We start from the raw sequence: 27,522 nt of genomic DNA on the forward strand, positions 1-27,522 counted from the left end.
GCCTCTGTCAATAGTGGACAAAAAAAGGGGTGTCAGGGACACCCGGAAGGTAAAAGAACCTGTGTGAGGAAAGAAAACTACAAAATGAACTACTCTGAGTAGATAACTCCACGCAAAAAAAACCCAAATGAACACAGGTGAGGGTATGCCATAGACCATCTGTGAAAATTATTTTAATGGAAGACTTCAATGAACTTAATATAAACTGGGAAACCCAAGTGGTTTAAAGTCAGAGTTGGTAGATGTAGTACATATCTCCTTCTTGAGTTAATGGAGCAAGGAAGATAGTTATCAGGAAATGAATCTGAAAGTTAAAGTATTTACACAGCATTGTGACACAGGGCGGATCACCAACAAATCAGCTTCAGGAGCATTAACTTAACCGCAAATGAATGCACATACCATTCTAGAAAACCAGTAAAGCTAATAAATAGCAGCATAAATGCAGATTGATGGATTGCATACTTGTCATAACTTAAGCTGTAGGTGGATTGTTTATGATTTTGATCACTTTTACATAAGAACATAGAACATAAGAAATAAGAGCAGGAGTAGGCCATACGGCCCCTCAAGCCTGCTCCGCCATTCAATAAGATCATGGCTGATCATCGACCTCAACTCCACTTTCCCACCCAATCTCCATATCCCTTGCTTCCCCTAGAGTCCAAAATTCTATCTATCTCAGCCTTGAATATACTCAAAGTCTCAGCATTCACAGCCATCTGGGGCAGAGAATTCCAAAGATTCACAACCCTTAGAGTGAAGAAATTCCTCCTCAGTCTTAAATGGCCTACCCCTTATCCTGAGACTATGCCCCCTAGTTCTAGACACTCCAGCCAGGGGAAACAATCTCTCAGCACTTACCCTGTCAATCCCCTTCAGAATCTTGTATGTTTCAATGAGATTACCTCTCATTCTTCTAAACTCCAGAGAGTATAGGCCCATTCTACACATTCTCTCATCAAAGGACAGCCCTCTCATCCCAGGAATCAACCTAGTGAACCTTCATTGCACTGTCTCCAAGACAAGTCTATCCTTCCTTAGATAAGGAGACCAAACTGAGCACAGTACTCCAGGTGTGGTCTCACCAAGGCCCTGTACAATTGTAGCAAGACTTCCTTACTCTTATACTCCAACCCTCTTGCAATAAAGGCCAACATGCCATTTGCCTTCCTTATTGCTTGCTGTACCTGCATGCTAGCTTTCTGTGTTTCTTGCACGAGGACACCCAATTCTCTCTGAACACCAACATTTGAAAGTTTCTCACCAGTTAAAAAATATTATTTTTCTATTCTTCCTACCAAAGTGACTAACCTCACATTTCCCCACATTATACTCCATCTGCCACCTTACTGCCCACTCACTTAGTCTATCTACAGGTATATCCCTTTGCAGACTCCTGGGGCTCGATTTTCGTGGAGCCGTCAGGCGGGGTTTCAGGCGTGTGGGGGGGGGGAAATCCCGAATTCGGGGGTCCCGACACCATCCCGCCCAAAACCCCACTCCATGCAACTTTCAGAGGCAGCGGGTCCCCGCCCCGCACTGGGACCCGCCAAAACCAGGCGGGACGGGATTAGTGCCAATGAACTGCCTGTTTTTAGCCTAATCCCTATTTTGAGGGGTTTCGTGTGGGATTCCCGACGGCTCCAAACCACGCAAGGCTAGAGCAGGCGGGCCGTTGGGTTGAAGGAGTTGGAGGGGTCGCGATGTCGGTGTTCAGGTGAGTGGTGGGTGCATGAGTGCAAAGGTAAGTGTGTTTGGTGTGTCTAAAGTGTGTAACGAACTTTTACTTACCTGTACTTACCTTAACAGCCTACCTTCCTGTAGCCATTGGGAGCCCATCACTCAGCCGGCACTTAAAGCTGAACGGCTGCGATCTGTGAAAAGTGACAGCCTTCAGCTTTGAGTGCCGGTGTGAGTTCTAACTGAGTCTGTGGAGAAGGACTCATGTTAGAACTCAGACTGTCAGTGTTTCACAGCTTCAAACAGCTGTGAAACACTGATATTTCATCTGTCAAGAACTCTTGACAGATGAAATTGCAGTCTGTGACGTCACCTGTTGCCGCGTGGCCCTTAATTGGCATGCTGAGCCCAATGGACGGGCTCAACAAGGTCAATCAAGGGAAAATCGTGCGGATTGGCCGGACGTCGAAGTAGACGGGTGTGGCGGAGTCACTAAGAGACTCAGAACATTTGGGAATAATCTCTTTAACTACATTGTAGTGCAGCCACGTACTGCACCTTTAAACTGTTTGTTAACTATACTGTATGTACCTTCCTATACTCTGTGTGATGATGTCATGACGCCAATCACGTGACCGCCAGTGGCACGAAGAACGCGATGACGTCATGACGTCAGTTTCCAGAACCTTCCAGCAGTCTTCGAGTGCCTCGCAGCCTGAACAGACCTGTATACATCTTCTCCTGTAGTTTACTAGTTAACTTCGTTGTTATTAAACTTTGTTGTTTTGATGTACTGAGTCGAACTGCAATTATTCAGATAGCAACTACCATTCCTACATTGGTGACCCCGATCTCGTCGAACAACTTTCGTTGAGATTCAAGAATGAACACGAACGCCGTCGCCCTCAAACTTCTACAGTTCTGGGAACAGCCATCAGCATGGTTCTTCCAGGCAGAAGCCCAGTTCTCACTCCGAGAGATTACAGCGGATTCGACCCGTTATTTTCACGTGGTCTCCACTCTCGACAGCACCACGGCCTCGCGGGTCATCAGCCTCCTGGGCAATCCACCAGAAGAGGGCAAGTATGAGGCTCTTAAAACTCATTTGCTACAGGTGTTTGGTCTCAATAAATCAGAGCGCGCACGCAGGCTTACTGCTATGCCCGGCCTCGGGGACTCAAAACCTTCTGAACTGATGAGCCAGATGCTCACTCTTTTGGGTTCGGAGCCCCAATGTTTTTGTTCTGCAAACTTTTCCTTAACCAGCTACCAGAACCGGTTCAGACGGCCCTGGCCAATTCTCCGATTACGGACTGTGTAGAACTTGCGGCTGAGGCAGACAAGTTTTTTACTGTTGCACAGCAGTATTGTGCAGCCACGAGGCACCCTTCCCCCACACAGGCGCAAGCCAGCCCTCCGTCTGCAGGCTGGTGTGCATACCACGCCCATTTTGGCACCAAAGCTCGATGCTGCCGCCCACCCTGCAGTTTTTCGGCCAAAAAAAAAACTCCACCAAGCCCGCGCCCTTCGGCAAAACTGACTGGGTCTAAAAAAAACATCCACTTCACCATGGCGGTTGGTTCGGCGGGAAAGCTGCTGTACATCACGGATTCCATGACAGGGTGACGTTTTTTGTGCGACACTGGATCCCAGTGCAGTATTCTGCCAGCTTCAAGGCTCAATCTGCAATCCGGCAGGCGCGGTCCACCCCTCGAGGCAACTAATGGCGCGGATATCCGCACGTTCGGAAAACGGACAGTCAATTTAACCTTCAGCGGTCAGAGATTTGTTTGGGACTTTATTGTGGCTAAAGTTTCGCAGGCTATCCTGGGGGCCGATTTTTTCTGCTCCAACGGCTTTCTGGTCGACGTCCAACACTGCCGACTCATAAATGCGTCCACTTTCCACACACTGCCATGCCATCCCAGCACCACCAGGTCCTGGTCGATTGCCTGTACGCTTGCAGCACAGGACGTGTTTACGCGCCTGCTCGGGGAGTTTCCAGAGCTCACCAGGCCTACTTTTTCGGCAGCAGTCACGAGGCACGGAGTGGTGCATCACATCACGATGAAGGGACCACTGGTTTATGCCCGGGCACGTCGGTTGGAACCAGGCAAGCTCGCAGCGGCAAAAGCCGAGTTTCGCACCATGGAATGCCTCGGGATCGTCCAACGCTGCAATAGCCCTTGGTCCTCCCCACTGCATATCGTCCCCAAACCAGGCGCTGGCTGGCGACCTTGCGGGGATTACCGACGTCTAAATGAAGCCACTGCACCGGACAGGTATCCAATACCTCATATCCAGGACTTTTCGGCCCATCTGGCTGGCAACTCCGTTTTCTCCAAGGTGGATCTCGTCCGCGGTTACCACCAAGTCCCGGTACACCCACAAGATGTCCCCAAAATGGCGGTCATCACACCGTTCGGACTTTTCAAATTCCTCCGAATGCCTTTCGGGTTGAAAAACGCAGCGCAGGCCTTCCAACAGCTCATGGACTCTGTGTTACGAGATTTGCCCTTTCTTTTTGTTTTCATTCTCATCGCCAGTAAAGATTCGCAGGAACACCTACAGCATTTGCGCACACTTTTTGCCCGTCTCAGCCAGCACGGCCTCATCATCAACCCCGCCAAATGCCAGTTTGGATTATCCAGCATCGATTTCCTGGGACACAAGATCACTTCGGACGGCACCGTCCCACTAGCTACCAAGGTAGAAGCAGTTACAGCATTCCCACGGCCTCACACAGTCAAATCCCTGCAGGAGTTTCTGGGGATGGTGAACTTCTATCACCGGTTCGTCCCCAAGGCAGCCCAGTTGATGCAGCCGCTGTATGAAGCGCTCAAAGGGAAGTTGGGAAAGGACGCTATCACTTGGACGCCACCGATGGACCAGGCGTTCCTTAACACCAAGGCGGTGCTGGCAGACGCAACCATGCTTGCTCACCCGTTACCGGGCGCGACCATCGCCCTCACTACAGATCCCTCCGATTATGCTATTGGGGTGGTTCAAGAGCAATGGGTCGATGGTGTGTGGCAGCCATTAGCATTCTTCAGCCGCCAGCTTCGCAAGAATGAGCAAAAATATAGCACTTTTGACAGGAAGTTGTTGGCCCTGTTTTTAGCCGTTCGACACTTCCGTTTTCTCCTAGAAGGGCGTCCGTTTACTGCATTTGTGGACCACAAGCCACTTACATTTGCAATGGCAAAAACGACAGAGCCTTGGTCAGCCCGCCAGCAGCGCCACCTCACCTTTATATCCGAGTTTACGACGGATCTAAGGCACGTGTCCGGCAAGGATAATCTCGTGGCCGATTGTCTCTCCCGTTCTCCAGTCCAGGCAGTCCACCTGGGTATCGATTTCATTGGGTTGGCAGAAGAGCAACTGGCAGATCCCGAAGTACAGGCATACCGGACCACACCTTCCAGTTGGCAGGTGGCCGATGTTAAGTTCCAGGTGGTGGGAACCACGCTTTTGTGTGACACATCCATGGGAGTGCCCAGGCCCATCGTGCCGTTGGAATGGCGTAAGAAAAATTTCCAGGCCACACATGGTTTATCGCACCCAGGGATGCGTGCTTAACAATGGCTTATGTCCCGTAAATTTGTCTGGAAAGGAATGCATTTGGACGTCCGGGACTGGACAAACCATTGCGTGGATTGTCAAAAAGCAAAAGTTAATCGCCATGTCAAAGCTCCATTGGCCGAATTTCCGGTGCCAGAACGCCGTTTCGACCATGTACATGTGGACTTAGTGGGTCCTCTTCCCGTTTCGTGAGGTTTCTCACACCTCCTGACGGTAGTGGACCATACCACCAGGTGGCCAGAGGCGCTCCCATTGAGTGCTACTGCTGCATCAGACGTCTCCAGGGCGTTCGTTTCATCGTGGGTAGATCGGTTCGGGGTACCATCCGACATCTCCTCTGACAGAGGCCCACAATTTACGTCAGAGTTGTGGACAGCATTCGCGCAAGGTTTGGGTGCCAAGCTGCACCGCACCACTGCATACCATCCGCAAGCGAATGGCCTGTGCGAGCGGTTCCATCGGTCGCTCAAGGCGTCACTCCGGGCCAGCTTGCGTGGTTCCAACTGGGTGGACAGGCTCCACTGGGTGTTACTAGGCCTTCAAACAGCCCCCAAGGATGATCTCCAGTCTTCATCGGCCGAGTTAGTCTACGGCCAGCCACTTCGGGTACCAGGTGACTTTATCCCTTCATACACGGAATCGTGGTCTGCGGCTCAGCAGCTCCTCCAGCATCAGGAGGTGGCCAAGACTTTCCTGCCTATTCCAACCTCGAATCACAACCGACAGAGGCCTCACGTCCCAGCAGAGCTCATGAGCTCTGAGTATGTTTTTATTCGTCAGGACGCTCACAGAGGCCTGTTAAAACCACCTTATGCTGGACCGTTTCGTGTCATCTCATCGGGTGAAAAATTTTTCATGGTGGACATCGGTGGCAAACCAGATACCATCTCTATCGACCGACTTAAACCGGCCCATCTCGATCGGAGTGAACCAGTCGTTGCTGCTCAACCGCCTCACCATGGTCGACCTCCGTGGACCGCCGGACCAGCCCGCCAGTGAACCGCCTGCATCAGTTTCCATGTCGCCTACACTAGCACCTCTTGTTTCCGCCACGCCTGTCGTGCCGCTCCAGACGCAGCCAAGAACCGACTCATCCTTCAACGCTCCATTCCCGCTGCCTGAGTTTCGCCGTTGCTCGACCAGGCTTATCAAGCCTCCTGTTCGTTTGACACTGTCTGTTAAAGAGCATTCTGGGGGGCGCCTGTGGCGGAGCCACTAAGAGACTCAGAACATTTGAGAATAATTTCTTTAACTACATTGTAGTGCAGCCACTTACTGCACCTTTAAACTGTTTGTTAACTATACTGTATGTACCTTCCTATACTCTGCGTGATGACATCATGACGCCGATCACGTGACCGCCGGTGGCGCGAAGAACGCGATGACGTCATGACGTCGGTTTCCAGAACCTTCCAGCAGTCTTCAAGTGCCTCGCAGCCTGAACAGACCTGTATACATCTTCTCCTGTAGTTTACGAGTTAACTTCGTTGTTATTAAACTTTGTTGTTTTGATTTACTGAGTCAAACTGCAATTATTCAGATAGCAACTACCGTTCCTACACGGGTCTAAAACCCGAAAGTTGTAGTCCCGCCTTCTTCCCGACAGCTTCAGGAAAATCGACCACTTTGTGTCCTCCTCACACCTAGCTTTGTATCATCAGCAAACTTGGATACATTACACTCATCCCTTCATCTAGGCCATTAATATAGATTGTAAATAGCTGAGATCGCAACACTGATCCGTGCAGCATTATGATAAAAATACAGAATGAAACAGTGGCATGTTTAGAAACTAACTGAATGGGGATGTGAAAGGAAGGCATGAGATTTGTTTTCCAGTGCCTGGGAGTATAGCATCCCTCAAAATTTAGATTTGTGACACCTGATTCTATGGGGAAAAAGTTCAGTATCGCCCCATTTGGAGCACGATTATCAGCCGTGCGCAAAGTTTAGCGCCTGGCACTAATTATCACCTCCAACTGCCAACTTGGCTTTTATCACCCCCAGAGTTGATTGGAGCGCTAAATCAGGCGCTACACATCTCTCTTAAGGCGCAAAGGCCGAGGAGCGAGGCACTACCTCAGAGTGCTGGCGAAGCTCATGTGATGTCAGTCAGCAATGGAACACAGACACACTGGCGCCAGCCAGTTCTTAAAAGGGAGGGTTGATCTTGCTCCCCATCCACATCCTGCTCATTGCAGCCTTGAATCTCGGCCTGGAGAGACCTGTATATCAAATCTGCTGGAAAGAACAATGAAGAGGCCATGGGAAAGATCTCAGAGTGCAGCCCCCATAGTCTCCTCTAAATCGATACAAGGAAGGGCAAATCAAAATGAACCTGCAAAGTGCTGCTCAGTACCCAAAACACCTTCGCACAGCGTTGAATCTCTCCAGAAGTCTCTCTCTCTCTCTCAGAATGCATGGTACAAAAATGTCACCAACAAAGAAAGGCAGGAAGCGGTCGCCTTTAAATAGCGCTCCCACAGTCCCTTCCTGACTGCAAAACGCTCCCCTCAACTTGTCATTGCTAGCGGCAAGCGGTAAGGCAGGGGGCGCCACTCAGTATCCGGTCCGGGGCACTACCGGGGCGTTGCACACTCGATTGACATCACGATCTGCTGGTGCAGGAGATGTGGCGGTAGTGTTTAGCGCCGCCGCAAAATGTCTAGTTAATTTCGCGAGCGGCCCATACATCACCGCACACAGGCGCTAGTTGCTTTGCGCCCCATTAGCGTCCTCTTAAGGCGCTAGCGGGAGGCGCAAACCAACTGAAATTTTCCCCCTATGTGTTTTCTAGTATTTTGGAGCAGACTGTTAATCCAAGTCCTGGCAATTCCACAAATGCTGTGACGGGAATACTGAAACAAAGCCTGTTAATGCAGCACATCCGGACACACACTCCTGTCTCAGAAAGGTGATTGCAACCAGTCTTGAAGAAATTTACCTGCAGTTTGTCACGGAGTGCAGATCGGAACAGAGTATTAAGCTGCGAGTTTGGTGAGTGAGGGAGTAAATCTTAAAGGTTAATCTCTTATTTTTATAAATTCTAGTCTTGTGTGCTTGCAATTCGCATTTAACTTTACTGTTTCAAGTTTGAAGTTTCTTCCAGGCTTGGCCAGGGCTAAGCAAGCTCTGTGCTGGAGAGCAGGTGAGAGTAATTAATTAATTAAGTGGTCTAATCTGGTTCTGTAACTGCCAGAGAGCTCACTTATTTAAATCTCAGCAGTATAAATAAGGGAGGCTAGAGTGCAGATTGGAACTGGCTGGCCGGCCAGCCGGTGTTTAAAGGGAAGTAAAGTCCCTAGTATATTCTTTATTATTAAGGGTAGGACATGACATGACAGGGCAGCTCAGCAGTGTGGAGTGCTCCTCCTGTGCTATGTTGGAAGTCAGGGACAATTTAGGTGTCCAGAGCGAACACATGTGCAGGAAGTGTCTCCAGCTGCAGCTACTCGAAATCCGCATTTTGGAGCTGGAGCTGTGGCTGGAGTCACTGTGGAGCATCCGCGAAGCTGAGATCTTCATGGATAGCATGTTTAACAACGTTGTCTTACTGCAGGTAAAGAGTGCACAGGCAGACAGGGAATGGGTCACCGCCAGACAGAGTAAAAGAACTCAGAAGGTAGTGCAGAAGTCCCGTGGGTCCATCTCCCTCTCCGACAGATTTTCTGTTTTGGATACTGATGGGGGAGATGGTTTCTCAGGGGAATGCGGCAAGAGCCAAGTCAGTGGCACAGCTGCACAGGAGGGGAGGGAAAAGAGTGAGAGAGCAATAGTAATAGGGGATTCTATCGTAAGGGGAACAGATAGACGTTTCTGTGGCCACAGAGGTGACTCCAGGATGGTATGTTGTCTTCCTGGTGCCAGGGTCAAGGATGTCACTGAACGGCTGCAGGGCATTCTGAAGGGGGAGGGCAAACAATCAGAAGTCGTGGTTCACATAGGAACCAACGACATAGGTAGAAAGAGGGATGAGGTCCTGCAACAAGAATTTAGGGAGCTAGGTAGCAGATTAAAAAGCTGGACCTCAAAGGTTGTAATCTCTGGATTACTCCCAGTGCCACGTGCTAGTGAGTATAAGAATAGAAGGATAGAGCAGATGAATGCGTGGATAAAGAGTTCATGCAGGAGGGAGGGCTTTAGTTTCCTGGATCACTGGGTCTGCTTCTGGGGAAGGTGGGACCTGTACAAGCCGGACGGGTTGCACCTGAACCGGAACGGGTCCAACATCCTTGCGGGGAGGTTTGCTAGTACTGTTGGGGGGGGTTAAACTGACTTGGCAGGGGAATGGGATACGGAGTGGAGCTATTGTAGGGGGTGATGCACAGCCAAATATAGAGGAAATATCTAAGCAGCCTGGAAGGCAGAGCAAATATGTAATGGCACAAGGGAGTATGGCAAGAGGATAACCAGGGAAAGAGTAGGGCCCATTAGGGACCAAAGTGGCAATCTGTGTGTGGAGCCAGAAGATGTAGGTGAAGTTTTAAATGAATATTTTGCATCTGTGTTCACTCTGGAGAAGGACGATGTAGGCATAGAAATCGGGCAGGGAGATTGTGATATACTTGAACAAATTAGTATTGAGAGGGAGGAGGTACTAGCGGTATTAGCGGGCTTTAAAGTGGATAAATCCCCAGTCCCAGACAAGATGTATCCCAGGCTGCTGTGTGAGGCAAGGGAAGAGATTGCAGGGGCACTGACAAATTTTCAGAACCTCTCTGGCCACAGGGGAGTTGCCAGAGGGCTAGAGAACAGCTAAAATAGTACCATTATTCAAGAAGGGTAGTAGGGATCAACCAGGGAATTACAGGCCAGTGAGCCTAACATCAGTGGTAGGGAAATTATTGGAAAAAATTCTGAGGGACAGAATTAGTCTCCACTTGGAGAGGCAAGGATGAATCAAGGATAGTCAGCATAGCTTTGTCAGGGGAAGATTATGTCTGTCCAATTTGATTGAATTTTTCGAGGGGGTGACTAGGTGTGTGGATGAGGGTAGTGCAGTTGATGTAGTCTACATGGACTTCCATGCGGGACTTTTTCAAAAGCCTTACTGGAGATTGGTCAAGAAGGTAAGAGCCCTTGGGATCCAGAGCAACTTGGCACATTGGATCTAAAATTGGCTTAGTGGCAGGAGGCAGAGGGTAATGGTCGAATGTTGTTTTTGTGACTGGAAGCCTGTGTCTAGTGATGTACTGCAGGGGTCGGTCCTGGCCCCTTGCTGTTTGTAGTGTACATTAATGATTTAGATATGAATGTAGGAGGTATGATCAGTCAGTTCACAGATGACACGAAAATGGATGGGGTGGTAAATAGCGAGGCGGGAAGCCTCAGGCTACAGGACGATATAGACGGGTTGGTCCGATGGGCAGAACTGTGGCAAATGGAATTTAACCCTGAAAAGTGTGAGGTGATGCATTTTGGGAGGAGTAACAAGGCAAGGGAATACAGAATGAATGGTAGGACCCTAGGAAGGACAGAGGATCAGAGGGACCTTGGTGTGCATGTACATAGATCCCTGAGGACAGCAGGACAGGTAGATAAGGTGGTTAAAAAGGCATATGGGATACTTGCCTTCATTAGCCGAGGCATAGAATATAAGAGCAGGGAGGTTATGATGGAGCTGTACAAAATGCTAGTTAGGCCACAGCTGGAATACTGTGTGTAGTTCTGGTCGCCACACTATAGGAAGGATGTGATTGCATTGGAGAGGGTGCAGAGGAGATTCACCAGGATGTTACCTGGGCTGGAGCGCTTCAGCTATGAAGAGAGACTGGACAGGCTGTGGTTGTTTTCTTTAGAGCAGAGAAGGCTGAGGGGGGACCTGATTGAGGTGTACAAAATTATGAGGGGCATAGATAGGGTAGATAGAAAGGAGCTTTTCCCCTTAGTAGAGGGGTCAATAACCAGGGGGCATAGTTTCAAGGTAAGGGGCAGGAGGTTTAGAGGGGATTTGAGGAAAAACTTTTTCACCTAGAGGGTGGTTGGAATCTGTAACTCTCTGCCTGAAAGGGTGGTAGAGGCAGGAACCCTCACAACATTCAAGAAGCATTTAGATGAACACTTGAAATGCCATAGCATACAAGACTACGGACCAAGTGCTGGAAAATGGGATTAGAATAGACAGGGTTTGATGGCCGGCGCAGACACGATGGGCCGAAGGGCCTCTTTCTGTGCTGTATAACTCTATGACACTATATAATCATACAAGAGGTAGGTACCAATTAATCTAAGTCATGATCTGTGTGGTCTCCAGGAGGAGATTCAATTGCCCAGAGCAGCCGTTCTCAAACTGGGGTCCGCAGAACCCTGGGGGTCCGTAGGCACTTTCCAGGGGCTCCGCGAAATAATGTGAATAGGACCCATTGTTGCGATGGTGTGGGGCGAGCATGCGCTGTTGGCCGTTATTTTGATTTCCTTCGTCCGCTCGAGCGGCATGGCTGAGAGCTCGTGCACCGGGGAGTTTGATGTCTAGCCCAGGGGCCTGGTGCACTTGCACAGCGAGACACTGGTAAGCGATCGCCGGACGGGAACTGGGGCTGAGGCAGCTCTGGAAACAGATACGTAACCGGATTAGCGGGGCCTCGGACTGACTGAGAATCCCGAGAGAGGAGACGAGAGGCTCCAGAGACACCCGGGAGTGGATTCGCAGGGATGGGGCTGGGGGTGGGTAGGAAGAAGCTGCCACGTCAGCCTTGTCCAAGGGCCTGGAATGACGATCAAGCTGACTAAATCCGCAGTCCCAGTTACTGGCGGGGCCCCGGTGGCAGAAATGCCGCACAGCAGGCAGCGTGTCAGCAATATTCCAGCGCTGACAGACTGGTGAACAGCAGAGGGAGGCGAAAAAAACCCCGAAACACTCAACAACTGTACAGTGAGTAGGCGGGCGATGGAGGGCTACACCTGTAATGGTGCCAGTGTTCTCGACAAGAGCCACCGAGCCTAATCCCACACCAGGAAGAGCAGGGAGGTAAAGTACTCAACAGGCATGTTGCTGGACCTTTAGGGTTACCTTCGAACTGAAGGGAAGATAAAAGTTTCCACATCACTAATCACATCAATGTTCACTATATCGGACAGCCTTTATCAGGACACTGATGAACTTTACATTCAGAGGAGTTTGTAGTATTATAATTTAGATGGGGGTCCGCGATTATGAATCCATTTAAAAATGGTTCCTTCAACCAAAAAAGTTTGAGAACCCCTGTCCTAGAGAGATCGGCGAGGAATTTTTCAGATTTTTTCCCCGAATTGGCCTTCGTGTCACCTGAATCAAGTGTCAAAAATCTAAATTTTATTGGGTCCTAAACTCCCAAACGTAGAAAACAAAGCTCATGCCTCCAATTCACACCCCCTTTAATTATGATAACTGCCACTGCTATATTGTGGATTTTTATCACATTGCAATAAATGTGATCAAAATCATAAAATGTCCACCTACAGCTTAAGTTATGACAAGTAATTCCTTGTCTTCACTTTTGAGCCTTTAGCTTTTTACAAGGCTCAATCAGCACTTAACCTCAGATGAGTGCGCGTGCCAAACTAATAAAGCTAATAATTAGCAGAAATAACAACAGAAAATGTTGGAAAAACTCAGCAGGCCAGGAAACATCCGTGGAGAGAAATTACAGTTGACGTTTCAGGTGAACCCTTTTTCAAAACTGGAAAGGAAATGAAATAGATCGAAGGCAGGGCTGCGATAGAACAAAAGAAGTAAAGAGACATTAAGAGGTATTCAAAACCAGACGAGATGGTAATAGGACAAGTGGAGACAAAAGACAGCTGAGATTAGGTGTGAAGTGTACTGGCAGGATGAGAGACAGCTGCCATGTGGGAGAGAAAAAAAAAATAAGGAAAGCGGGGGGAAAGGGAAAACCCAAAACAGAGGGGTGGAAAAAAAAAGAAGAAAAAATGTAATAGGGGCCGAGGTTATGATCTGAAATTGTTGAACTCGATATTGAGTCCGGAAGGCTGCAAAGTGCCTAATCGGAAGATGAGGTGCTGTTCCTCGAGTTTACGTTGAGCTTCCGTGGAACAATGCAAGAGGCCAAGGATGGTGAGGTCCGAGTGGGAATGGAGCGGTGAATTAATATGACAGGCGACCGGAAGCTCGAGGTCACCCTTACGGACTGAACGGAGGTGTTCCGCAAAGCGGTCACCCAATCTGCGTTTGGTCTCCCCAATGTAGAGGAGACCGCATCGTGAGCAGCGAATACAGTATACTGGATTGCAAGAAGTACAAGTAAATCACTGTTTCACCTGGAAGGGGTGTTTGGGGCCCTGGACAGTGGGAAGGGGGGAGGTATAGGGGCAGGTGTTACATCTCCTGCGCTTGCATGGGAAGGTGCCAGGCGAAGGGAAAGGGTTGTTGGGCGTGATAGAGGAGTGGACTAAGGTGTCTCGGAGGGAGCGGTCCCTACAGAATGCTGAAAGGGGAGGGGAGGGGAAGATGCGTTTGGTGGTGGGATCACTTTGGAGGTAGCGGAAATGGCGGAGGATGATCCGTTGAATGTGGAGGCTGGTGGGGTGATTCCAGGAGGGAGGAGCAGGGGTGAGGGCAGAAGTGCGGGAGATAGAATGGACACGGTCAAGGGCCGTGTCAACCACAGTAGAGGGGAATCCTCGGTTGCGGAAAAAGGAAGACATGTCGGAAGCACTGGTGTGGAAGGTGGCATCGTCGGAGCAGATACAGCGGAGACGGAGAAACTGGGAGAATGGAATAGAGTCCTTACAGGAGGAAGGGTGGGAGGAAGTGTAGTCCAGGTAGTTGTGGGAGTCAGTGGGCTTGAAGTGAATATTGGTCGATAACCTATCCCCAGAGATGGCGACGGAGAAGTCGAGGAAGTGAAGGGAAGAGTCAGAGATGGACCATGTGAAGGTGAGGGAAGGGTGGAAATTGGAGGCAAAGTAAATGAAATTGTCTAGTTCGGGGCAAGAGCAGGAAACGGCACTGATACAGTCATCAATGTATCGGAAAAAGAGCTGAGGGAGGGGACCTGAGTAGGACTAGAACAAAGAGTGTTCCACATATCCCACGAAAAGGCAGGCATAGCTAGGACCCATATGGGTACCCATAGCAACACTTTAGATTTGGAGGAAATGAGTGGAGTTAAAGGAGAAGTTGTTCAATGTGAGAACAAGTTCAGCCAGGCGGAGGAGGGTGGTGGTGGATGGGGACTGGTCGGGCTTCTGTTCAAGGAAGAAGCGGAGCGCCCTCAGGCCATCCTGGTGGGGGATGGAGGTGTAGAGGGATTGTACGTCCATGCTGAAAAGGAAGCGGTTGGGGCCAGGAAACTGGAAACTGATAAAGTGGCGGAGGGCGTCCGAAGAATTGCGGATGTAGGTGGGAAGAGACTGGACAAGGGGAGAAAAGATAGAGTCGAGATAGGAAGAGATAAGTCCCGTGGGGCAAGAACAGGCTGAAACAATGGGTCTACCAGGGCAGTCCTGTTTGTGGATCTTGGGAAGGAGGTAGAAGCGGGCTGTGCAGGGTTGGGGAACTATGAGGTTGGTGGCCACGGGGGGAAGATCTCCAGAGGAGATGAGGTCAGTGACAGTCTTGGAAACGATGGTTTGATGTTCGGTAGTGGGGTCATGGTCCAGGTGGAGGTAGGAGGAGGTGTCGGAGAGTTGCCGTTCAGCTTCCGCTAGGTAGAGGTCAGTTCGCCAAACAACAGCACCACCCTTGTCAGCGGTGTGGTGTATGTAACTTGTTCCACCTTAAGAGAACTTAAACCTGTTCCACCTTAAGAGATGTACTACTTTCTCTGGCTGCTGTATACGGTAATACCGGTGGTGACCACACCGGTATATAAGTGCTGTGTAGTAATTTGCTGGGTAGTATAGCCCTAACCTCCGAATAGTAAAGACCTATTGAAAAGTTATTCTTGTAGTCTGTGTCAGTAATTGACCTTAAATATAACTGGAACACACAGACTTAACAAGCGGGTTTAATGACAATGTCAGGGTTGGATCTAAGAGAATGGAGTGAGTGAGGGGAGCAGAGAAATGGAGACGGCCGATGTCACGGCGGCAGTTAGCGATTAAATTGTTCCACGGAAGCTCAACGTAAACTCGAGGAACAGCACCTCATCTTCCGATTAGGCACTTTGCAGCCTTCCGGACTCAATATCGAGTTCAACAATTTCAGATCATAACCTCGGCCCCTATTACATTTTTACTTTTTTTTTTCCACCCCTCTGTTTTGGGTTTTCCCTTTCCCCCCCCACCTTTCCTTTTTTTTCTCTCTCCCACATGGCATCTGTCTCATCCTGCCAGTACACTTCACACCTAATCTGAGCTGTCTTTTGTCTCCACTGTCCTATTACCATCTCGTCTGGTTTTGAATACCTCTTAATGTCTCCACTTCTTTTGTTCTATCGCAGTCCTGCCTTCGATCTATTTCATTTCCTTTCCAGTTTTGAAAAAGGGTTCACCCGAAACGTCAACTGTAATTTCTCTCCACAGATGTTGCCTGGCCTGCTGAGTTTTTCCAGCATTTTCTGTTGTTGTTTCGGATTTCCAGCATCTGCAGTATTTTGCTATCCTAATAATTAGCAGGTTAAGTTACAGCATCTGAATCTTGATTTGTTACTGACCCACCCTGTGAGACAACACTGCGTAAATATTTTCACTTTCAGATCCATATGCTTTCAGTCAAATCATGGCCGCGGCTGCCCAGCTGGACTCTCTGGAGGAAGAACTAACCTGCCCCATCTGCCTGCAGATTTACAATGATCCGGTGATACTCACCTGTAACCACAGCTTCTGCCATGCCTGCGTTGAAGAACTGTGGAAGGAGCCCAGTTCTGGCCTTCACTCTTGCCCACAGTGTCGAACATGATTGAAGGTTACGCACTTGAAGAACTTCCAACTAGCAAACATAGTTCAGAACTACATGGGCCATGGCGTGTCCCAGGATGCAATTCCCTGCAGCTGTTACACCAAGAAGCAGCTTCCAGCTGTGAAAACCTGCCTGAAATATCAAGTATCGATGTGCTCTGTACACCTCAAACCACATCAAGTAAATGTGGCATTTAAGCGCCACCCTCTCGTGGATCCCACTGTGAATGTGGCTGTTGGAAAATGTAGAGAACACCAAGAGCTTCTGAAGATTTACTGTAAGGATGATGAGTTCTGCGTCTGCAGTCTCTGTGCTTTAGTAGGAGACCACAAGGGCCACAACCTAATCAGCATCAGTGAAGCAGCGAAGGAGCTGAAGGTGTGTGTGTACTCATGAAAAAGTATATGGAGGATAAATTGGGTTGCTTTGCGCCTCCCGTTAGCCACGGGTGCGGCGCCGCTATCGCCTCCCGTGAAATTCGCGCCCCGTCCGCAAACTTCAGTTATGACCCCTGACCTATCACCGGACGATATGTCCAACAGGGTCAGGGTGGCATTTTTGCCATTTTTTTGGGGCTGCCTGCCAGCACCTGCCCCCTCTGGCCTCCTGCTGCGGGGTGCCGGCCACGATCCATCAGTCTTGCATTCCTCTTGCATGCCAGGCTGCTTTCATGGCACCTCGCTCCCCAGTGGTCCAGCAGGGCCCCGGCGCGCTGCGCTCATCCCCTCCCCTTTAATCAGGGTTGGAGGCGTGTAATACCACGGTGCTACGTGCCGACACGCATGGCGCTGTTGCACGTAGCGCCACGATATTCACTTGTAGCGCCCCAGGAAGGAGGGGGAGCGCTTCCAGTAGCGCCCCGCCTCCTGCTTGGGGCGCTACCACTGAATTTATGGCGTAGGGGTGCTGACTTTTTCAGGGCGCTAAAAGTAGCGCCCCGGCGAAGTTAGGGGGCGCTACTGAATTTTTCCCCTATGTGTTCAATATATGAAGTGCAACAACTTGAAATGACTGTGACTCTGTTGCTCCCTGTTAATATACAGTCATTGGGAAACTCAGCGAGTGAAGGTGAGTCAAAGCGTCATCACTGTACAAGGAACTCTGGAAGACCTTCAGAGAGGAAAGGAAAATACTTTGGTGAGTTTGAAATCTGCAGCATGAAATAAGCTTTTCTAAAATTACTGAATTCTTTGCATAAATAACAATTACCCAGGAGGTAACATCCACATTTCATTGTGGGTCCTTACTGTGAATCAATTAGATTTCCTGATAAGAAATGGATTCCATTTCCTCAGTGCTCAAGCAGTTTCTGACCAGCTTCAATTAATTTCCTATGTTAATGCCAAATTTTAGTGAAGAAATTTCTCCTCATCTCAGTCCAAAATGGCCGACCCCTTATTCTGGGACTGTGACCCCTGGTTCTAGGCTCCCCAGCCAGGGGAAATATCTTCCCTGTATCTACCCTGTCAAGCCCTGTAAGAATTTTGTATGTTTCAATGAGATCACCTCTCATTCTTCTAAACTCTAGAGCATATAGGCCTAGTTTACTCAATCTCTCCTCATAGGACAAACCCCTCATCCCAGGAATCAGTCTGGTGAACCTTCGTTGCACCCCCTCTATGGCAAGTATATCCTTCCTTAGGTAAGGACACCAAAACTGTACACAATGCTCCAGGTGTGGTCTCACCGGGGCCCTATATAATTGCAGTAAGACGTCTTTACTCTTGTACTCAAATTTTCTTGTAATAAAGGCCAACATTCCATTTGCTTTCCTAATTGCTTGCTGTACCTGCATGTTAACTTTCAGTGATTTGTGTACAAGGACATCCAGGTCCCTCTGAACATCAACATTTCCCAATCTCTCACCATTTAAAAAAATATTCTGCTTTTCTATTTTTCCTAACAAAGTGGAATATTTCTCCACATTATATTCCATTTGCCATGTTCTTGCCCACTCACTTAGCCTGTTTATATTCCCTTGAAGCCTCCTTGCATCCTCCTCACAACTTACATTCCCACCCAGCTTTGTATCATCAGCAAACTTGGATATATTACATTTGGTCCCCTCATCCAAATCATTGATGTAGATTGTGAATAGCTAAGACCCAAGCACTGATCCTTGCGGTACCCCACCAGTTACAGCCTGCCAACCCGAAAATGACCCGTTAATGAGATCACCTCTCAGAGTTTAGAAGAATAAGAGAAAATAGACCTAGTCTATCCATTTAATCCTACTCTCTGTTTTCTGTCCGCTAACCAATCCTCAACCCATGCTAGTATATTAACCCCATCCCAAAAGCCCTAATTTTGTTTCATAACCTCTTGTGTGACACCTTATCGAATGCCTTCTGAAAATCCAAATACACCACGTCCACTGGTTCCCCCTTATCTATTCTGCTAGTTACAACCTCAAGATTTGTCAAACACTATTTCCCTTTCATAAATCCGTGTTGACTCTGCCCAATCCTATTATTATTTTCTAAGTGCCCTGTTACCACGTCCTTAATAATAGATTCTAGCATTTTCCTTACTACTGATGTCAGGCTAACTGGTCTGTAGTTCCCCATTTTCTCTCTCCCTCCTTTCTTAAATAGTGGGGTTGCATTTGCTACCTTCCAATCCACGGAAATCGTTCTAGAATCTGTGGAATTTTGAAAAATGGCAACCAATGCATCCACTATCTCTATAGCCACCTCTTTCAAAACAAAATGTAGGCCATCAGGTCCAGGGGATTTATCAGCTTTCAGTCCCATTAATTTCTTCAGTACTATTTTTTTTACTAATACTAATTTCTTTCAGTTCTTCATTCTCACTAGACCCTTGGTTCTCCACCATATCCAAGAAGTTTTTTGCGTCTTCTTCCGTGAAGACAGACAAATGGGCCGTAAATTTAATAGCGCTGAGGAGGTGGGTTTGGAGGTGGGTCCACTGTCAAAATAGCAAAGATTGACAGCGGGCTACCAACCCGCTGTCAACCCACCTCCACGTGAGTCTCCCAAATGTCGGGTCTGTCAGCGGAGAACTAACCCAACACCAAGCGGCGGGGGATGCAATTCAACTAGTTAAATGGCTTGTTAAGAGTCAATTTAAGACTAATTTGAGGCTAACTTCTAATTTTATGTTCTCCCCCATGGGTTACCCGCTGTTTGGGGAACATGCCAGCTCATGTTGCGGATGGTGAGTTTCAGAGCGCAGAAAATGTTGGTTACTGCATTTTTAATACATATAGAGATTTATTTAGCTTACAAGTTTTTAGATCCAACTGTATGTCCAGTGCCACCTCATTGTGAGAAGCTCTCTAACCAGTGACAGATCGCTTCTGTCATCTCACCTGCAGCTGCCATCTATTCCAGCAACATCGGAGCCAATGAAACAATCAGACCTTGGTCCTCCAAATCCTTCCACAATCAGCCCAACACCAACATCACCAGGCACACCAACATCACCAACCATCTCCGCCATCACCTGATGCTGCACTGGACACAGGGCATCGGCCCCCAACAACATTGCTGCCCGGGAGGCCTGCGATGGCATCACCATGGCCAGATTTTCTTCACTTGCTGCTGTAAACCCTGGCTGCCACATGGTGCGCCAGGTTGACACCATCCCACACCAGCACCGCGAAGCATCCCTTTAATGTCCAAGCCATTCCATGCACACTCATCACTATAGTGGTGGTGGGGGGGTGGGGCAGGGTGGGGGTAGTTATGACTGAACTCAGTAAGACACTTCTCAAGGTGCGCTCAGGTCTGTCCAATAGGGGGCATCTTTGGAAAAAGAGTTTTCACTGTATGACAACACATTACTAGAAACTTCACATGGATATTGGCTAAACTTCTCAAGTCCCTACCCTTGTGTGTTGTTAGTTGGTATGCTTGCAGTAGGATGAGGGCGAGTGTGAGGGGTGGCTAGTGAGATGGGGAAGTGATGAAGTAGACAGAGGATTGGGTGGAGGTGCAAGGTAAGTTGGTGTTGTTGTGGGAAATCACCACTCGGAGTCTGATGTTAAATTGAGCGACTTTTATTACAAGCTTGCAGGGGAGCGGTATGGCTGTCTGCCACCACCCACTCAACTAAATACAATTAGAGCATCATATTTATAGAGATTATTACATTGTATTTCCCATACCATATATGGGTATGTTCCGGGTGATTGAGTGCACAAATAAGTTTTGGGTCCATAGGCTTGGTACCGTACACACAGGGTGTCCTTGGTGCACGGGGAGCCCATCAGACACTGTAACAAGTTAAGCAGCTGGTTTCCCTACAAAACTCTGACGGCCGCTGTCCACCCTTATCTTGAGTTGTGGCATCCTGTTGTCCTGTCTACGTGCGCCTGTTGTTTCTGCTGAATTGGCAGAACTAAATATTGTCTAACTAGAATATGTGAATATATCCAGTTTAATCCTATACACTTAGCTAAAGATTATACCTTAAGGTGTACACTTTAGATCCCCCAACAATCCCTCCTTTTGGCGCTTGTCAGGAATTTCCTGTTCCTTCACAAGCTAGACACCTAGATGCTCCACATGCAGCCTTCTACCGAGGATCCTCCGGTGGTCGCAATGTTTTGCATCATCCTAAGTTTTTATAGGTCACTGACACAGTGGTTCGATATTGGCTGATACCCAAATGTTCCTGGACCCTTCCCTATATACCCGATTAAACAAATTCCCCCTTGCCATCCTTCTGGGGCTGTACTTATGTCATTGTTATTTCTTTGGCCAACTGTCTAGCCTTCTGTTGTCTGCATGCCGCACATGTCTTACAAAGGAGATATATTACAATTATCAGCTGGACCACCACCAGTACGTGCGATATTATTCTTATCCACAGATGGATTTGAATGTTTAGCCTCCAGTCCCATAAGTCATCCCACCAAGTGGTAATCTTGATGTCTTCTACCGCTTCCTCGATGTCCTTGTTCTGTTGCTGCAGTGTGTAATACACTTTCTGGGATTAGGTGATTTTTCCTCATAGTTCAGACAGTTCTTCCGGTCACGGGGGTACCTTGCACCCAAATTTGTTGATGTAGATAGAGAGTTCTGTTTTGGTGTCCTCCGACACCTGGATCGAGGTGGATTTTCATTGGTGTATGTCGACCAGTTCTTCCCGTCCAATCCTTACTGGTACTTCCGGGGTAAAGCAGAATACGGGACTGGGGATCTCACAAACCTGATCTGCGTACTCAAAAGTTTTCTGGTTAGTGGTTAAACAGTACTCTCCCTTGTCCTGGGGGAGGTGGGACCAGTACAAACCGGACAGTTTGCACCTGGGCAGGGCCGGAACTGATGTCCTGGGGGAGTGTTTGCTAGTGCTCTGGGGGAGGGTTTAAACTAATGGCAGGGGGTTGGGAACCTGAGCAGGGAGACAGAGGAAAGGGAAACAAGGATAAAAGCAAAAGACAGGAAGGAGAAAAACAAAAGTGGCAGTCGGAGAAATCAACGGTTTAAATCAAACATGGCCACAGTAAATAATAATTCTAAAAGGTATAAGAGCGTTAAACAAGCCTGAAGGATTTCTGTCTTAATGCGAGGAGCATTCATAATAAGGTGGATGAATTAGCTGTGCAAATAGAGGTAAACGAATATGATATGATTGGGATTACGGAAACATGGCTCCAGGGTGGCCAAGGCTGGGAACTCAACATCCAGGGGTATTCAATATCCAGGAAAGATAGGCAAAAAGGAAAGGGAGGTGGGGTAGCATTGCTGGTTAAAGAGGGGATTAACACAATTGTAAGGAAGGATATTAGCTCTGATGATGTGGAATCTATATGGGTAGAACTGAGAAATACCAAGGGGCAGAAAATGTTAGTGGGAGTGGTATATAGACCTCCAAACAGTAATGCGGAGGTTGGGGATGGCATTAAAAGGGAAATTAGAGACATGTGCAATAATGGCACAGCAGTTATCATGGGTGACTTTAATCTACATATAGATTGGGCTAAACAAATTAGTAACAATACTGTGGAGGAGGAATTGCTGGAGTGTATACGGGATGGTTTCCTGGACCAATATGTGGAGGAACCAACTAGAGATCAGGCCATCTTAGACTGGGTATTATGTAATGAGAAAGGATTAATTAGCAATCTTGTTGTGCGAGGTCCCTTGGGTCGGAGCGATCAGAATATGATAGAATTCTTCATTAAGATGGAGAGTGAAGTAGTTGACTCAGAGACTAGGGTCCTGAATTTAAATAAAGGAAACTACGATGGTATGAGGCGCGAGTTGGGTAGGATTGATTGGGGAATGTCACTCAAAGGGTTGACGGTGGATAGGCAATGGCAAATATTCAAAGATCGCATGGATGAACTACAGAATTTGTTCATCCAAGTTTGGCATAAAAATAAAACAAAAAAGGTGACTCAACCGTGGCTAACAAGGGAAATTAGGGGTAGCATAAGATCCAAGGAGAGGACATATAACTTGGCCAGAAAAAGCAGTAAACCTGAGGATTGGGAGCAGTTTAGGATTCAACAAAAGAGGACAAAGGGATTAATTAAGAGGGGGAAAATAGAGCATGAGAGTAAGCTTGCAAGGAACTTAAAAACTGACTGTAAAAGCTTTTATAGATATGTGAAGAGAAAAAGATTGGTGAAGTCAAGCGTAGGCCCCTTGCAATCAGAATCAGGGGAATTTATAATGGGGAACAAAGAAATGGCGGACTAATTAAATACATACTTTGGTTCTGTCTTCACAAAGGAGGACACAAATAACCTCCCAGAGATGTTGGGGAACATAGGGCCTGATGAAAGGGAGGAACTGAAAGAAAGCAGTATTTATAGGGAAATGATGTTAGGGAAATTGACAGGATTGAAGGCCGATAAATCCCCAGGGCCTGATAATCTACATCCGAGGGTAATTAATGAAGTGGCCCTAGAAATAGTAGATGCATTGCTGGTCATCTTCCAAAATTCGATAGACTCTGGAACAGTACCCATGGATTGGAGGGTAGCTAATTTTACCTCACTATTCAAAAAAGGTGGTAGAGAGAAAACAGGGAATTACAGACCGGTAAGCCTGACATTGGTAGTGGGGAAAATGCTGGAGTCCATTATAAAAGATATAATAGTAGAGGACTTGGAAAACAGTGACCGGATCAGACAAAGTCAACATGGATTTACATAAGGTAAATCGTGCTTGACTAATCTACTGGAATTTTTTTAGGATGTAACTGGTAAAATAGATAAGGGAGAACCAGTGGATGTGGTATATTTGGACTTTCAAAAGGCTTTCGATAAGGTCCCGCATAAGAGATTAGCATACAAAGTTGAGGCACATGGGATTGGGGGCAAGGTTTTGACTTGGATAGAGAACTGGTTGGCACAGAAAGCAAAGAGTTGGAATAAACGGGTCTTTTTCCGAGTGGCAGGCAGTGACTAGTGGGGTACCGCAGGGATTGGTCCTTGGACCCCAGCTATTCACAATATATGTTAATGATCTAGATGAGGGAACTAGATGTAATATCTCCAAGTTTGCAGACGACACAAAGCTGGGTGGGCGTGTGTGCTGTGAGGATGATGCCAAGAAACTCCAGTATGATTTGGACAGGTTGGGTGATTGGGCAGAAGCATGGCAGATGCAATATAACGTGGATAAATGCAAGGTTATCCACTTTGGTGTCAAAAACAGGAAGGCAGATTATTATCTGAATGGCAATAGATTGGGAGAAGGGGAAGTGCAATGAGACCTGGGCATCCTTGTGCACCAGTTGCTGAAGGTAAGCATGCAGGTGCAGCAGACGGTTAAGAAGGCAAATGGTATGTTGGCCTTCATAGCGAGAGGGTTTGAGTACAGGAACAAGGATGTCTTGCTGCAGTTGTACAGGGCCTTGGTGAGACCACACCTTGAGTATTGTGTGCAGTTTTGGTTGCTTTATCTGAGGAAGGATGTTCTTGGAGGAGTGCAGCAAAGATTCACCAATCTGATACCTGGGATGGCAGGAATGACGTATGAGGAGAGATTGGGTCGATTGGGCTTATACTCGCTGGAGTTTAGAAAAATGAGAGGGGATCTCATTCAAACTTATAAAATTCTAACAGGACTAGGCAGACTAGATGAGGAAGGATGTTCCCGATGGTCGGGGCGTCCAAAACCAGAGGTCACAGTCTAAGGATAAGGGGTAAGCCATTTAGGACAGAGATGAGGAGGAATTTCTTCACCCAGAGAGTGGTGAACCTGTGGAATTCTCTACCACACAGTGCAGTTGAGGCCAATTCATTAATTATATTCAAGAAGGAGTTACATATATTTCTTGAGGCTAAAGGGATCAAGGGATATGGGGAGAAAGCAGGGACAGGGTACTGAATTTGGATGATCAGCCATGATCTCATTGAATGGCAGAGCAGGCTCGAGGGGCCGAATGGCCTACTCCTGCTCCTATCTTCTATGTTTCTATGTCCACATATGCAGCCCGTGTGTGTGAGAGGTGGGCCCCGATGGCTTCCATGGTGCAGTTTATTTTCCCCCTGGACACATTAAATCCACATGCTGCAATTGGGTCAAAGCTTATTTTATGGGGGCAAATTGTTATTCCCTGGCGGGTGGCACATCCCTCCAGTTTAGTTCCTACCAGGCTGTCTTCGTGAGTCACTGCATAAGGTAATGTCTCGTGGTACATTATATGGGTATTTTCCCTAATAATCCCTATATTCTGAACGTTATATACTTCTCGAGGTTGCACTTCCGGCATAATTACGGGTATTGCAAGCATTAACCCTAACATGCTTCCGCCGCTTATTTTACATTCGATCTGGGTGGGGTATAACCGTACCATTCCCCTGAGTTGGCACCCTGGTATGGTCCCTCCGTGGTGGGATAGGTTAGCCAGTTGTCCATTACTAATCCATAATGGTACCTCACCCCCCTTTATCTGGGCTAGGTTTTCCCTGGCTTGTTCTACTATCCAATTTCCAAATGTACTGCATACATCATTCTGTGCAGCTTGATCGGAGGATTCGTGATCCTCTTTAATAATTTTGTTAATTGTCTGGGCATGTGCTTCAAAGACCGTTGCTATGTCCTGAAGTCGGCTAGTGAGGGCCTGATCTTCGGTCAACTGAGAAATCTTGGTTCTGACTCTGTTCCTTTAGGATTCTCTTAATTCTGGAGCCCAGATCCCAAATTTTACTGCCCCGGGTTGCCAAATCAATTGTATTAACTACCGAAGTTAGTTGGTTGTGGCATCATTAAATGTGTCTCTCTGGTATCGCCTTTTGTGGTGTTGCCCTGGGATGCAGCCATTTCCCTTAACCCCTTGTTCCAGTATTTGCCTAGTCAATCATTGGAATAGCCCTCGGGTCTCATTTGAACACCACTGCGGGAGACCTATGTCCGTCAAGTCCAACACCACTGGTACCAACTCATGGTGTACATTATCATACATTACATTTCCCGTTGGGGCCCGTTTTCTGGTCCCGGGGTCTGCATTGGACATTTCTGGGGCTGTGTTGATTCCCTGATAGGGAACATCGTAGCGGATTGAGATGTCGGCTGCCTCTTATACGTGACTATTAGCACAACCGGTTCAAAGTGGCACATCGGTCCTTTCGGTGCTACGCCCATAAACATAGTCCCATCCTGTACCTCTTTGACACAGCGCTGTTCTCCCCATTGTTCTATCTTACTTACAAAAAATAATAATAATTCTCCGTTATCTCAGTTCCAGCAATTGCTACCCTCGGAGCACCCCAGTGGCTGGGGAAAAACATTGGGGGCGAGGGTGTAGGGACTATTCATATCTTACTGTCACCCCACCTTTACTCTTCACCCAAGTAGTGACATGTAATTTATTGCCGCATTTTACTATGATTTTGCCTGCTGGACACTTAATGCACACCTCCTCGCTTGGGTCTATGTTTAGTTGTGTGATATTCTCGCCCTTCATTGCCTCAGCCGGGTGAGGCCATTCGCTCTCTTTCACACACAGCAGCCCTTCTTCTATTCTTTGGTAATCCCATATTATCATATGCTGTCTTTCATCTGTCCATTCTTCTCCCACCTCTTGTCGGTGGGTCCACATCATGCCCCTCTCCTGTGTCACCTTTACTGGTATGTCCCTAGTTCTATGGGTATCGATAGGGGTCTCCATAGATCCCTCCTTCTGTCCACTGAGGATCAACAGTCATCTCCCATAATCACAGCTTCCTCTGCCAATCCCACTATCTGGCACCTTCCCTACACATACTATCCACTGGGACCTTTCCTCTTTTATCGTTACATATTCCCTCCGACTCTCTATACTACTGCCCGTAAATCCTTCTTTTAGAATTACTACATTGGGGCGCATCCTACACATATCCGTCCTCCTTTTTTTGCCATGACTCTCTGTACTCTTGCTAGTGAATCCTTGGGTGCACAATAAGCCTTTGTTAAATTAGTCCATTCTTTCAATTCCTTTTCCGTTGGTTTTCTAAAGGTTACTCGGGTGTGGTTTCCGTGCACCCCAAAGTCCCCTTGGTGTTTTCTTCCCCCAGTTGTTATACTTCTTTCACCTCGTTTATGCCCCAGACTGTCCTAGCTTTCTTATTCCAACCTCTTGCCACCTTGACCCAGAATGGCCCTGTATTCCAATATGGCGTGCTATCAAAGCACTATGGTTTCTGTTCTCCTACCTCTCGCAAGAGTATACACCTCCATTTTTAGTGATCCAAAGCATGGGTTTGAGCGTGTCTACTATAGCACCTACATTGTTCAATGGATGCCACGGGCTTCCATCTCCCGTGTCCTGGGGGCCCCACGTCCTTGATCTGAGGGTTGCAGCATCTGCTGTGAGGATCCCAGGACATCGGGCTTGTGTCCCTTTCACTGCCTTCCTGGGAGCCCACACATTGAATTGGGAACATATGACCCAAAGGCATCCTCCTCACTCCAATCCCTACTAATCTCTTTTGTTGCAGCCACCCAAGCGGACTGTTGCAGCACCGCTAGTTGCCCTGATTTATGCTGCTTATTTCTGGCAGTATTGTTGAACTGACAGGTTTTGTCAATGTTCAATTTTATTTCTATCAATTTATCTTATCAATTCCAATTTCAGAAACAAGTGATTCCCAGGCTAGGTGGTTTACACAGTGTTTTAACATTAGAGACAGAAGTGCTACAATTAGTTTACAAGGTAAATTCCAGATAACAAAAGAAAGCAGAGAATCCATTGTGGCTCTGGTTAATTTATCAAATCATAATTTTTCTTCTGTCACTATGGGGAAATATTAACTTAAAATTACGAAACTTAAATTTAATAATATCCAATATCTTTAAATTTCATTCAGCAATACTAAAGTTGTTGATTGGTGAATTTAAACAACTGTCAGTGGAAAGGGCTAACTCCTTTGTAGGTTCTTTAAGAAGGCGGAGTGAAACATTGTCAGGGGCCCGCAATTGCATCACTTCACGTAAATTAAAAAAAAGCTTTCCTGA

General features: G+C 47.6%; 1 pseudogene; it reads left to right on the forward strand.

Moving 5' to 3' along the window:
* Positions 1-15,925: 15,925 nt before the first annotated feature.
* The window catches only part of LOC147116050 (E3 ubiquitin/ISG15 ligase TRIM25-like), a 90,121-nt pseudogene continuing 78,524 nt past the window's right edge, over positions 15,926-27,522 (forward strand).

The sequence above is a fragment of the Somniosus microcephalus genome, chromosome 6, assembly GCF_052327205.1.
Source record: "Somniosus microcephalus isolate GS21.2 chromosome 6, FLI_Smic_1.0, whole genome shotgun sequence".
In the NCBI taxonomy this organism is placed as follows: Eukaryota; Metazoa; Chordata; class Chondrichthyes; order Squaliformes; family Somniosidae; genus Somniosus; species Somniosus microcephalus.